This window comes from Oncorhynchus keta, chromosome 6, assembly GCF_023373465.1.
Source record: "Oncorhynchus keta strain PuntledgeMale-10-30-2019 chromosome 6, Oket_V2, whole genome shotgun sequence".
In the NCBI taxonomy this organism is placed as follows: domain Eukaryota; kingdom Metazoa; phylum Chordata; class Actinopteri; order Salmoniformes; family Salmonidae; genus Oncorhynchus; species Oncorhynchus keta.
Genome location: NC_068426.1, coordinates 37,497,720 through 37,510,190, shown reverse-complemented (window position 1 = coordinate 37,510,190; position 12,471 = coordinate 37,497,720). Strand labels below are relative to the sequence as shown.

The 12,471-nt window shown below is 48.9% G+C and overlaps 1 protein-coding gene across 5 annotated transcripts in view; it reads left to right on the top strand.

Moving 5' to 3' along the window:
- The window catches only part of LOC118385486 (phosphatidylinositol 3-kinase regulatory subunit alpha-like), a 108,493-nt gene that overhangs the window by 57,844 nt on the left and 38,178 nt on the right, over positions 1-12,471 (top strand). Inside the window, exons 1-2 of one of the 5 annotated variants that reach the window (XM_052521468.1) lie at positions 537-552; positions 2,906-2,988. The exons of 2 other annotated variants lie outside the window; for them this stretch is intronic. The gene's annotated coding sequence lies outside the window, so the exon portion shown is untranslated. Of the gene's footprint in view, positions 1-534; positions 553-2,774; positions 2,989-12,471 lie in introns of those variants that run through there. 2 more of the 5 variants (XM_052521467.1, XM_052521466.1) reach the window with 2 other exon arrangements.

The following is a 12,471-nucleotide window of genomic DNA, read 5'->3' as shown; positions in this document are numbered from 1 at the left end:
TCCCATTGTTCTGTTCTTCAGTGCTCGCTGGATTATCGTTCTGTCACATGGCCAGAGACAGGATATCTGTGGTTAATAGCAACTAAAATAAGCCTTAGGGTTTATCTCGCCAATCATCTGCAAGTGTACCTTGCACTCCTCACTCATTGTCGAGCGGTTTTCTAACCTGCCAACTGCACACAGGGCTCTTTATTTCTAATTCCGCCACCCTATTGGTCGAAGGGAAGCCTGCTCGCCTCACACATCTGTAGCTACAACTGAGGGAGCTTTTGGAAGGGTTTTGTCATTGTGACATTCCTTCTTCTCTGACGTGTGTGTGATGTGTGTGTGTGTGTTGGTCCCACAGAGGTGCAGAGCCCTGAGGAGTGTGCCCAGCAGCTGCGTCACATCGCCAGCGCACTCCAGCCTTCCGGCCCAGTACTGGCTCACCTTCCACTGCCTGCTGCGCCACTGGTCCCGGTGTGTCACAATGCACCCAAGAACCTGCCTCAGCTCCCGCATGCTCGGTGAGAGATCTTTCAGCTGGGTGCTCTTCAGACAGCAGGCTGCCAGGTGGGTGGAAGAGACAGACAGGCACAATGACTGACGCACACACGTGGCTGGCTGACGACGCTGGTTGGCTGACCACGACGCTGACCGACTGACTGACTGACGCACGCTGCCATTTGCTGACACGCTGGCTGACTGGCTGACGACGCTGGCTGACTGACTGACGACGCTGGCTGACTGACTGACGACTGGCTGACTGACTGACGACGCTGTGTGTCACTGACTGACGACGCTGTGTGTGTCACTGACTCGACGCTGACTCACTGACTGACGACGTCTGTGTGTCACTGACTGACGACGCTGGCTGTCACTGACTGACGACGCTGTGTGTGTCACTGACTGACGACGCTGTGTGTGTCACTGACTGACGACGCTGTGTGTGTCACTGACTGACGACGCTGTGTGTGTCACTGACTGGACCGACGCTGTGTGTCACTGACCGACTGACTGACGACGACGCTGTGTGTGTCACTGACTGACGACGCTGGTTGCTACTGTGACGTGTCACTGACTGACGACGCTGCGCGTGTCACTGACTGACGACGCTGTGTGTGTCACTGACTGACGACGCTGTGTGTGTCACTGACTGACGACGCTGTGTGTGTCACTGACTGACTGACGACGCTGTGTGTGTCACTGACTGACTGACGACGCTGTGTGTGTCACTGACTGACTGACGACGCTGTGTGTGTCACTGACTGACTGACGACGCTGTGTGTGTCACTGACTGACTGACGACGCTGTGTGTGTCACTGACTGACTGACGACGCTGTGTGTGTCACTGACTGACGACGCTGTGTGTGTCACTGACTGACGACGCTGTGTGTGTCACTGACTGACGACGCTGTGTGTGTCACTGACTGACGCTGACTGACGACGCTGTGTGTGTCGACTGACGACGCTGGCTGGTGACTGACTGACTGACGACGCTGGTGTCACTGACTGTCGACGCTGTGTGACTGACTGACGACGCTGTGTGTGTCACTGACTGACGACGCTGTGTGTCACTGACTGACGACGCTGTGTGACGTGTCACTGACTGACGACGCTGTGTGTGTCACTGACTGACGCACGCTGTGTGTCACTGACTGACGCGACGCTGTGTCACTGACTGAGGACGCTGTGTGATCTGACTGACGACGCTGTGTGTCACTGACTGACGACGCTGTGTGTGTCACTGACTGACGACGCTGTGTGTCACTGACGACGACGCTGGTGTGACTGACTGACGACGCTGGTGTGTCACTGACTGACGACGCTGTGTGACTGACTGACGACGCTGGCTGACTGACTGACTGACGACGCTGTGACTCACTGACTGACTGACGCTGACTGACTGAGGACGCTGGCTGACTGTCACTGACTGACGACGCTGTGTCACTGACTGTCGACGCTGGCTGACTGACTGACGCTGCTGTGTGTCACTGACTGACGACGCTGGTGTGACTGACGACGCTGGCTGACTGACTGAGGACGCTGGCTGACACTGACTGACGACGCTGGCTGACTGACTGACGACGCTGGCTGACTGACTGACTGAGGACGCTGTGACTGCTCTGACTGACTGACGCGACGCTGGCTGACTGACTGACTGACGACGCTGGCTGATCACTGACTGACGCTCACTGACCGACGACGCTGGCTGACTGACTGACGACGCTGTGTGTCTGACTGACTGACGACGCTGTGTGTGACTGACTGACTGAGGACGCTGGCTGACACTGACTGAGGACGCTAGTGAACTGACTGACTGACTGACTGACGACGCTGGTGTGTCACTGACTGACGACGCTGGCTGACTGACTGACTGACGACGCTGGCTGGCTGGCTGACTGACGACGCTGGCTGACTGACTGACTGACGACGCTGGCTGACTGACGACGCTGGCTGACTGACGACGCTGGCTGACTGACGACTCTGGCTGGCTGACGACGCTGGCTGGCTGGCTGACGCACGCTGGCTGGCTGGCTGACGCACCGCTGGCTGGCTGGCTGACGCACCGCTGGCTGGCTGACGCACCGCTGGCTGGCTGACTGACGCACCGCTGGCTGGCTGACTGACGCACCGCTGGCTGGCTGACTGACGCACGCTGGCTGACCGACTGACGCACGCTGGCTGACCGACTGACGCACGCTGGCTGACGCTCGCTGACTGATTGGCTGTGAAAGGATTAGGTTGGGAAGCTTTTCTATTTGCTAGCTGTGATGTAGCAATTAAAGGAGCCTGGTTAGAGACCGAGAGAGAGACCAGGGAGACCAGAGAAGCAGGGCCAGTCAGCTGCCTGGAAAATCACCGGATCAATTTGACTTTCATTTCGTCCTTTTTTCTTCTTTCTTCTACTTGTTCACATCATCAGCTGTGAGCCCAGCCCAGATGCTCACATCAAGATCATCGAGACCCTTGTGACCAGCGAATGGACAGAAGCCCAGGCTGCTCCAGGTCAGAAAACACACATTCCTCTCTTCTGTTATTCAGCACATGTAGTATGCTCTTCTGGTTGGGGGTGTATGCAGAGCTCCAGAGTGACTGTCTCTGTATCTCAGTTCTATATTTAAAGCTAAAGAAACTAATGCCCATCCCTGCCTCTGTGAAAGAGATTTACGTTCATGTGCTGTAATGAGTTATAGACAGTTAAGACTGCATAATCACACTGCACTGTGCACAAACAAATGACTACAAAGCAATATTAAAATATACATTTTAAAGCCTTTTATCAAACACATTATTTTCCATTGAATCGAACCATTTGGTTTGATTCGTGTATACTTAGCGTTGGAACCTAGCATTTGGTTTGCTTCGTGTATACTTAGCGTTGGACCCTAGCATTTGGTTTGATTCGTGTATACTTAGCGTTGGACCCTAGCATTTGGTTTGATTCGTGTATACTTAGTGTTGGAACCTAGCATTTGGTTTGATTCGTGTATACTTAGCGCTTAACTCAGCATTTGGTTTGATTCGTGTATACTTAGCGTTGGAACCTAGCATTTGGTTTGTTTCTTGTATACTTAGCGTTGGAACCTAGCATTTTGGTTTGCTCGTGTATACTTAGTGTTGGAACCTAGCATTTGGTTTGATTTGTGTATACTTAGCGTTGGAACCTAGCATTTGGTTTGCTTCAGGCATGGTTTCAGCGTTGACCCTAGCATTTGGTTTGATTCGTGTATACTTAGCGTTGGAACCTAGCATTTGGTTTGATTCGTATACTTAGCGTTGACCCTAGCATTTGGTTTGATTCGTATACTTAGCGTTGGAACCTAGCATTTGGTTTGATTCGTGTATACTTAGCGTTGAACCTAGCATTTGGTTTGATTCGTATACTTAGCGTTGACCCTAGCATTTGGTTTGATTCGTATACTTAGCACAACCTAGCATTTGGTTTGATTCGTGTATACTTAGTGTTGGAACCTAGCATTTGGTTTGATTCGTATACTTAGTGTTGACCCTAGCATTTGGTTTGATTCGTATACTTAGCTGCTAACCTAGCATTTGGTTTGATTCGTATACTTAGCGTTGGAACCTAGCATTTGTTTGGATTCGTGCATACTTAGTGTTGGAACCGAGCATTTGGTTTGATTCGTGTATACTTAGTGTTGGAACCTAGCATTTGGTTTTGATTCGTATACTTAGCGCTAACTCCAGCATTTGGTTTGATTCGTGTATACTTAGTTGGAACCTAGCATTTGGTTTGATTCGTGTATACTTAGCGTTGGAACCTAGCATTTGGTTTGATTCGTGTATACGAAGCAATTGACCCTAGCATTTGGTTTGATTCGTATACTTAGCGTTGGACCCTAGCATTTGGTTTGCTTCGTGTATACTTAGCGGAACCTAGCATTTGGTTTGATTTGTGTATACTTAGCTGGAACCTAGCATTTGGTTTGCTTCGTGTATACTTAGCGTTGACCCTAGCATTTGGTTTGATTCGTGTATACTTAGCGCTTGACCCTAGCATTTGGTTTGATTCGTATACTTAGCGTTGGAACCTAGCATTTGGTTTGCTCCGTGTATACTTAGCGCGTTGGAACCTACCATTTGGTTTGATTCGTGTATACTTAGCGTTGGACCCTAGCATTTGGTTTGATTCGTGTATACTTAGCGTTGGAACCTAGCATTTGGTTTGATTCGTGTATACTTAGCGTTGGAACCGAGCATTTGGTTTGCTTCGTGTATACTTAGCGTTGGACCCTAGCATTTGGTTTGATTCGTGTATACTTAGCGTTGGACCCTAGCATTTGGTTTGATTCGTGTATACTTAGCGTTGGAACCTAGCATTTGGTTTGATTCGTGTATACTTAGCGTTGGACCCTAGCATTTGGTTTGATTCGTGTATACTTAGCGTTGGACCCTAGCATTTGGTTTGATTCGTGAATACTTAGTGTTGGACCCTAGCATTTGGTTTGATTCGTGTATACTTAGCGTTGGAACCTAGCATTTGGTTTGCTTCGTGTATACTTAGTGTTGGAACCTAGCATTTGGTTTGATTCGTGTATACTTAGCGTTGGAACCTAGCATTTGGTTTGCTTCGTGTATACTTAGCGCCAGAAACCTAGCATTTGGTTTGATTCGTGCATACTTAGCGTTGGAACTGAGCATTTGGTTTGCTTCGTGTATACTTAGCGTTGGAACCTAGCATTTGGTTTGCTTCATGTATACTTAGCGTTGAACCTAGCATTTGGTTTGATTCGTGTATACTTAGCGTTGACCCTAGCATTTGGTTTGATTCGTGGGTATACTTGGCGTTTGGAACCTAGCATTTGGTTTGATTCGTGTATACTTAGCGTTGGAACCGAGCATTTGGTTTGCTTCGTGTATACTTAGCGTTGGAACCTAAGAGCATTTGGTTTGCTTCGTGTATGCTTAGCGCTGGAACCCATTGGTTTGCTCGTATACTTAGCGTTGGAACCTGCAAAGCATTCTCCTGAGATTTTATAATGAGCCTTTATCTACTTCCCCCGGAGTCAGATGAGCTTCCCTCTGTCCAGTATGTTAGAGGCACTTTTGCGAGTCAATGCTAACTACCTTTAGCTCAATGACTGGAAGTCCATGGTATCTAACTAACAGTTATGCAAATTGCTAAACATATATAGTGTATTCCGGAAGTATGCAGACCCCTTTTCCACATGGTGTTACTTTACAGCCTGTTCTAAAATTGATTAAATCATTTCAAATCCTTATCAATACCCCATAATGACATCCTGTTTCCATTGATCATCGATGTTTCAACAACTTGATTGGAGTCCACTTGAACACAGTGGCCTCCTCCATTCTTAAATGGAAGAAGTTAGGAACCACCAAGACTCCTTCCTAGACCAAGGGCCTTGGTCAGGGAGGTGATCAAGAACCCAATTGTCACTCTGACAAAGCTTTAGAGTTCCTCTTTGGAGATGGGAGAACCTTCCAGCGACAACACCCTACAGCACCCCACCAATCAGGCCTTTATGGTGGCCAGACAGCCACCTCTGTAAAGGCACATGACGGGGCTGCTTGTAGTTTGCCAAAAGGAACCTAAAGGACTCTGACAATGAGGAAACAAGATTCTCTGATGAAACGAAGATTGAAAACTATTTTGGCCTGAATGCCAATCGTCACTTCTGGAGTGAAACCTGGCCAAAACCACGGCCCAGCATGGTGGTGGCAGCATCATGCTGTGGGGATGTTTTTCAGAGGCAGGGACTGGGAGACTAGTCAGGATCAAGGGAAAAAGATGAATGGAGCAAAGTACAGAGAGATCCTTGATGACAAACTGCTCCAGATGGCTCAGAAACCTCAGGCGGAGGTCCACCTTCCAACAGGACTACACACCCTAATCACACAGCTACACAACGCAGGTCTCTCAATGTCCTCAAGGGCCCAGCCAGAGCCCGGACTTGAACCCCTCTTCTGAGAGACCTGAAAATAACTGTGCAGTGACGCTCCCCATCCAATCTTACAGAGCTTGAAAGGATCTGCAGAGCAGAATGGGAGAAATCCCCAAATACAGGTGTGCTAAGCTTGTAGCGTCATACCTAAGAAGAGTCAAGCCTCTAATCGTTGCCAAAGGTACTTCAACAAAGTACTGAGTGAAGGGTCTGAATACGTATGTAAATGTGATATTTCAGGTTTGTTTTTTTTTTGCTAAAATGTCTATAAAACCTGTTTTGGCTTTGTCATTATAGGATATTGTGTGTTGATTGATGAGGGGGAAAGAACTATTGAATCAATTTTAGAATCAAATAAAATGACATTTTTGAATAAAATGTGAAACAAGTCAAGGGGTCTGAATACTTTCCAAAAGCACTATCTTCGGCTAAGGCTGCAGGGATAAAGGGATTGGGATGAACTCGTGATACCACTTCAATGTTCTGCAATTTGCATAACTGTTAGTTAGATACCCATGGAATTCCAGTCGCTGTAATCTTAACGCCAGTTAGCATTGGCTCGCAAAACTACTTCTAACATCCTTCATACAGGATGCAGAGACACAGAAATGGTATCCACAAGTTCAGAGTAGGGAATAGGGTCTCTATAGGGTTCTGGTCTAAAGTAGTGCACTATATAGGGAATAGGGTTCTGGTCTATAGTAGTACCACTATATAGGGAATAGGGCTCTGGTCTATAGTAGTACCACTATAATAGGGAATAGGGCTCTGGTCTATAGTAGTACCACTATATAGGGAATAGGGCTCTGGTCTATAGTAGTACCACTATATAGGGAATAGGGCCCTGGTCTATAGTAGTACCACCACTATAGGGAATAGGGCCCTGGTCTATAGTAGTACCACTATATAGGGAATAGGGCTCTGGTCTATAGTAGTAGTACCACTATATAGGGAATAGGGCTCTGGTCTATAGTAGTACCACTATATAGGGAATAGGGCTCAGGTCTATAGTAGTACCACTATAATAGGGAATAGGGTGGCATTTGTGACGGGAGTACAGTGCTCTGAGGGTTTTAATAAACAGAGTAGGATAATTATTCTACATGAACATCTCCTATAAACATGGAATGGCTAAACAGTGAACTGAATAGTAACTCAGTGACGGCAGCTCATTCTCCTGTATTTTAGACTCCAACCTGTTCCTGGAGTGCTACCCTCCTGTAGGGTTATAGACTCCAACCCTGTTCCTGGAGTGTTACTTCCCCCTGTAGGGTTATAGACTCCAACCCTGTTCCTGAGTGCTACCCTCCTGTAGGGTTATAGACTCCAAACCCCCTGTTCCTGGAGTGCTACCCCTCCTGTAGGTTTTAATTCCAACCCTGTTCCTGGAGTGCTACCTCCTGTAGGGTTATAGACTCCAACCCTGTTCCTGAGAGCTACCTCCTGTAGGTTTTAATTCCAACCCTGTTCCTGGAGAGTTAACCCTCCTGTAGGGTTTAACTCAACCCTGTTCCTGAGTGCTACCCTCCTGTAGGGTTTTAGACTCCAACCCTGTTCCTGGAGAGCTACCCTCCTGTAGGTTTTAACTCAACCCTGTTCCTGGGAGAGCTACCCTCCTGTAGGTTTTAGACTCCAACCCTGTTCCTGTAGAGCTACCCTCCTGTAGGTTTTAATTCCAACCCTGTTCCTGGAGTGAACAGTGGTGACCAAGACATGTTGTCCTCCATTTTGTTTTTACCAAGACAGGACCAGTGGTGACTATAACAGATAAAATGTAAGACATGTTGTCCTCCATTTTGTTTTACCAAGACAGGACCAGTGGTGACCATACCAGATAAATGTAAGACATGTTGTCCTCCATTTTGTTTTACTAATACAGGAACACTGGTGACCAAGACATGTTGTCCTCCATTTTGTTTTACCAAGACAGAACACTGGTGACCAAGACATGTTGTCCTCCATTTTTTTTACCAAGACAGGAACACTGGTGACCAAGACATGTTGTCCTCCATTTTGTTTTACCAAGACAGGAACACTGGTGACCAAGACATGTTGTCCTCCATTTTGTTTTACCAAGATAGGACCACTGGTGACCATACCAGATAAATATAAGACATGTTGTCTCATTTTGTTTACTAATACAGGAACACTGGTGACCAAGACATGTTGTCCTCCATTTTGTTTTACCAAGACAGGAACACTGGTGACCATACCTGATGAATATAAGACATGTTGTCCTCCATTTTGTTTTACCAAGACAGGAACACTGGTGACCAAGACATGTTGTCCTCCATTTTGTTTTACCAAGACAGGAACACTGGTGACCAAGACATGTTGGCCTCCATTTTGTTTTACCAATACAGGAACACTGGTGACCAAGACATGTTGTCCTCCATTTTGTTTTACCAAGACAGGACCAGTGGTGACCATACCTGATGAATATAAGACATGTTGTCCTCCATTTTGTTTTACCAAGACAGGAACACTGGTGACCATACCTGATGAATATAAGACATGTTGTCCCTCCATTTTGTTTTACCAATACAGGAACACTGGTGACCAAGACATGCTGTCCTCCATTTTGTTTTACCAATACAGGAACACTGGTGACCAAGACATGTTGTCCTCCATTTTGTTTTACCAATACAGGAACACTGGTGACCAATACATGTTGTCCTCCATTTTGTTTTACCAATACAGGAACACTGGTGACCAAGACATGCTGTCCTCCATTTTGTTTTTTTACCAATACAGGAACACTGGTGACCAAGACATGTTGTCCTCCATTTTGTTTTACCAATACAGGAACACTGGTGACCATACCTGATGAATATAAGACATGCTGGGAATGTAGAAAAGTACTTATACACAGTACATGAATTACACAGGGGTAAAATCTTACAAACATTTAATATCTATACTGACGCTTAAACTATTCCACAGAGACTTAAATGTAAAATATTTCATGCAAATGCACAAACACATTGATCAATGCAGGCGAGCAGCACTCCATTGTAGTCCGTATTCTAAACGGCACACTCTTTTCCCTATAAAGTGCACTACTTTTGAGTAGACTTATAATCAAAGTAGTGCACTAAAATAGTGAATAGGGTGCCATTTGGGACCTCCCCTTTTAAAAGTAGTAATCGCTGAAGAGTTGACAAGTTTAAAATTAAATTAATTTGTACTGTCAGACAGTTCAGTTCAGAGTTTCAATTTTCAACGAAGAGTAAAGTCAAGTAGATCCTTCAACTCCTCCTCTACTTTTCCACGAGCTTACAGTTATTATAAATGTTTTGTTCTGTTATCTCTAACCTAAAAAAAAAATACATCATTTTAATAAAAAGCCTTTGCAGGAATTACCGCTGGTAGTTTTCCGTTATGTTTCAAGTTCAACCTTCCGTCCACATTTATTCAATCAATAAGTCATCAGTCATATAAGTTGGCGGCGGTCAGGTAAGGTTCCATCCATCAGAGGTTTCAGAAGCCGAAGAGTTTGTCTGTGTTGCCAGATCTGTGTGTTTGGAATATTTAAGAGTCTTGCCGAACAATGGCTGCAATTCTAAAGATGTTCCCAAGATCATCTGCTTTCACAGTTGATCAGTGTCAATTGATTGTGAGGCCTAAATCCAATCCGAATTCAATCAATTAGTAAATCGAACCCATCTAAGTCAGTGCCGTGTCTCAGTTCTCCAAAATCACCCTGATTAACAGTATCACCATCACAGGCCTCCAGTTGAAGGGTGTGTCTGCATTGGCTGTTTCAGGTCTGTGTGTTTAAAAGACTCACAAAATTAAAATTAAACAAATCCAGCATTTGAAGAGTACGTAGACTTGTAGTTTGGCTGCTTCATCTGCTGGGTCCCATCCCCAGTCCCAGTCCCATCCCCAGACCCATCCCCAGTCCCAATCCCAGTCCCATCCCCAGTCCCAGTCCCAGTCTTGTCCCAGTCCCAGTCTTGTCCCAGTCCCAGTCTTGTCCCATTTGAAGAGTACGTAGACTTGTAGTTTGGCTGCTTCATCTGCTGGGTCCCATCCCCATCCCCAGTCCCAGTCCCAGTCTTGTCCCATTCCCAGTCTTGTCCCATTTGAAGAGTACGTAGACTTGTAGTTTGGCTGCTTCATCTGCTGGGTCCCATCCCCATCCCCAGTCCCAGTCCCAGTCTTGTCCCAGTCCCAGTCTTGTCCCAGTCCCAGTCTTGTTCCATTTGAAGAGTCCTTGTAGTTTGGCTGCTTCATCTGCTGAGTCCCATCCCCAGTCCCAGTCCCAGTCCCAGTCTTGTTCCAGTCCCAGTCTTGTCCCAGTCCCAGTCTTGTCCCATTTGAAGAGTACGTAGACTTGCAGTTTGGCTGCTTCATCTGCTGGGTCCCCAGTCCCATCCCCAGTCCCAGTCTTGTCCCAGTCCCATCCCCAGTCCCAGTCTTGTCCCATCCCCAGTCCCAGTCCCAGTCCCAGTCCCAAGTCCCCAGTCCCATCCCCAGTCCCATCCCCAGTCCCAGTCCCATCCCCAGTCCCAGTCCCAGTCTTGTCCCATTTGAAGAGTACGTAGACTTGCAGTTTGGCTGCTTCATCTGTTGGGGGTCGCAATCTGCTGGGTCCCATCCCCAGTCCCAGTCCCAGTCCCATCCCCAGTCCCAGTCTGGTCCCATCCCCAGTCCCAGTCCCAGTCCCAGTCCCAGTCTGTCCCATCCCCAGTCCCAGTCTGGTCCCATCCCCAGTCCCAGTCCCATCCCCAGTCCCAGTCTCCCAGTCCCATCAGTCCCAGTCCCAGTCCCAGTCCCATCCCCAGTCCCAGTCTGGTCCCATCCCCAGTCCCAGTCCCAGTCCCATCCCCAGTCCCAGTCTGGTCCCATCCCCAGTCCCAGTCCCAGTCCCATCCCCAGTCCCAGTCTGGTCCCATCCCCAGTCCCAGTCCCAGTCCCCAGTCCCAGTCTGGTCCCATCCCCAGTCCCAGTCCCAGTCCCATCCCCAGTCCCAGTCTGGTCCCATCCCCAGTCCCAGTCCCAGTCCCACCCCCAGTCCCAGTCTGGTCCCATCCCCAGTCCCAGTCCCAGTCCCACCCCCAGTCCCAGTCTGGTCCCATCCCCAGTCCCAGTCCCAGTCCCACATCCCCAGTCCCAGTCAGGTCCCAGCCCCAGTCCTGGTCCCAGTCCCCAGTCCCAGTCCCAGTCCCAGTCCCAGTCCCCAGTCCCAGTCTGGTCCCATCCCCAGTCCCAGTCCCAGTCACACCCCCAGTCCCAGTCCCAGTCTGGTCCCATCCCCAGTCCCAGTCCCAGTCCCAGTCCCACCCCCAGTCCCAGTCTGGTCCCATCCCCAGTCCCAGTCCCAGTCACACCCCAGTCCCAGTCTGGTCCCATCCCCAGTCCCAGTCCCATCCCCAGTCCCAGTCTGGTCCCATCCCCAGTCCCAGTCCCAGTCCCCAGTCCCAGTCCATCCCCAGTCCCAGTCTGGTCCCATCCCCAGTCCCAGTCCCAGTCTCAGTCTACCCCCAGTCCCAGTCTGGTCCCCTCCCAGTCCCAGTCAGTCCCAGTCAAGCCCCAGTCTGGTCCCATCCCCAGTCCCAGTCACACCCCCAGTCCAAGTCTTGTCCCAGTCCCAGTCACACCCTCAGTCCCAGTCACACCCTCAGTCCCAGTCACACCCCCAGTCCAAGTCTTGTCCCAGTCCCAGTCCCAGTCACACCCTCAGTCCCAGTCACACCCTCAGTCCCAGTCACAGCCTCAGTCCCAGTCTTGTCCCAGTCCCCAGTCACACCCTCAGTCCCAGTCACACCCTCAGCCCCAGTCTTGTCCCAGTCCCAGTCTTGTCCCAGTCCCAGTCTTGTCCCAGTCTTGTCCCAGTCCCAGTCATGTCCCAGTCTTGTCCAAGTCTTGTCCCAGTCTTGTCCAAGTCTTTTCCCAGTCCCAGTCTTTCCCCAGTCCCAATCTTGTCCCAGTCTTGTCCCAGTCCCAGTCTTGTCCCAGTCTTGTCCCAGTCCCAGTCTTGTCCCAGTCTTGTCCCAGTCCCAGTCTTGTCCCAGTCCCAGTCTTGTCCCAGTCCCAGTCATGTCCCAGTCTTAATAGA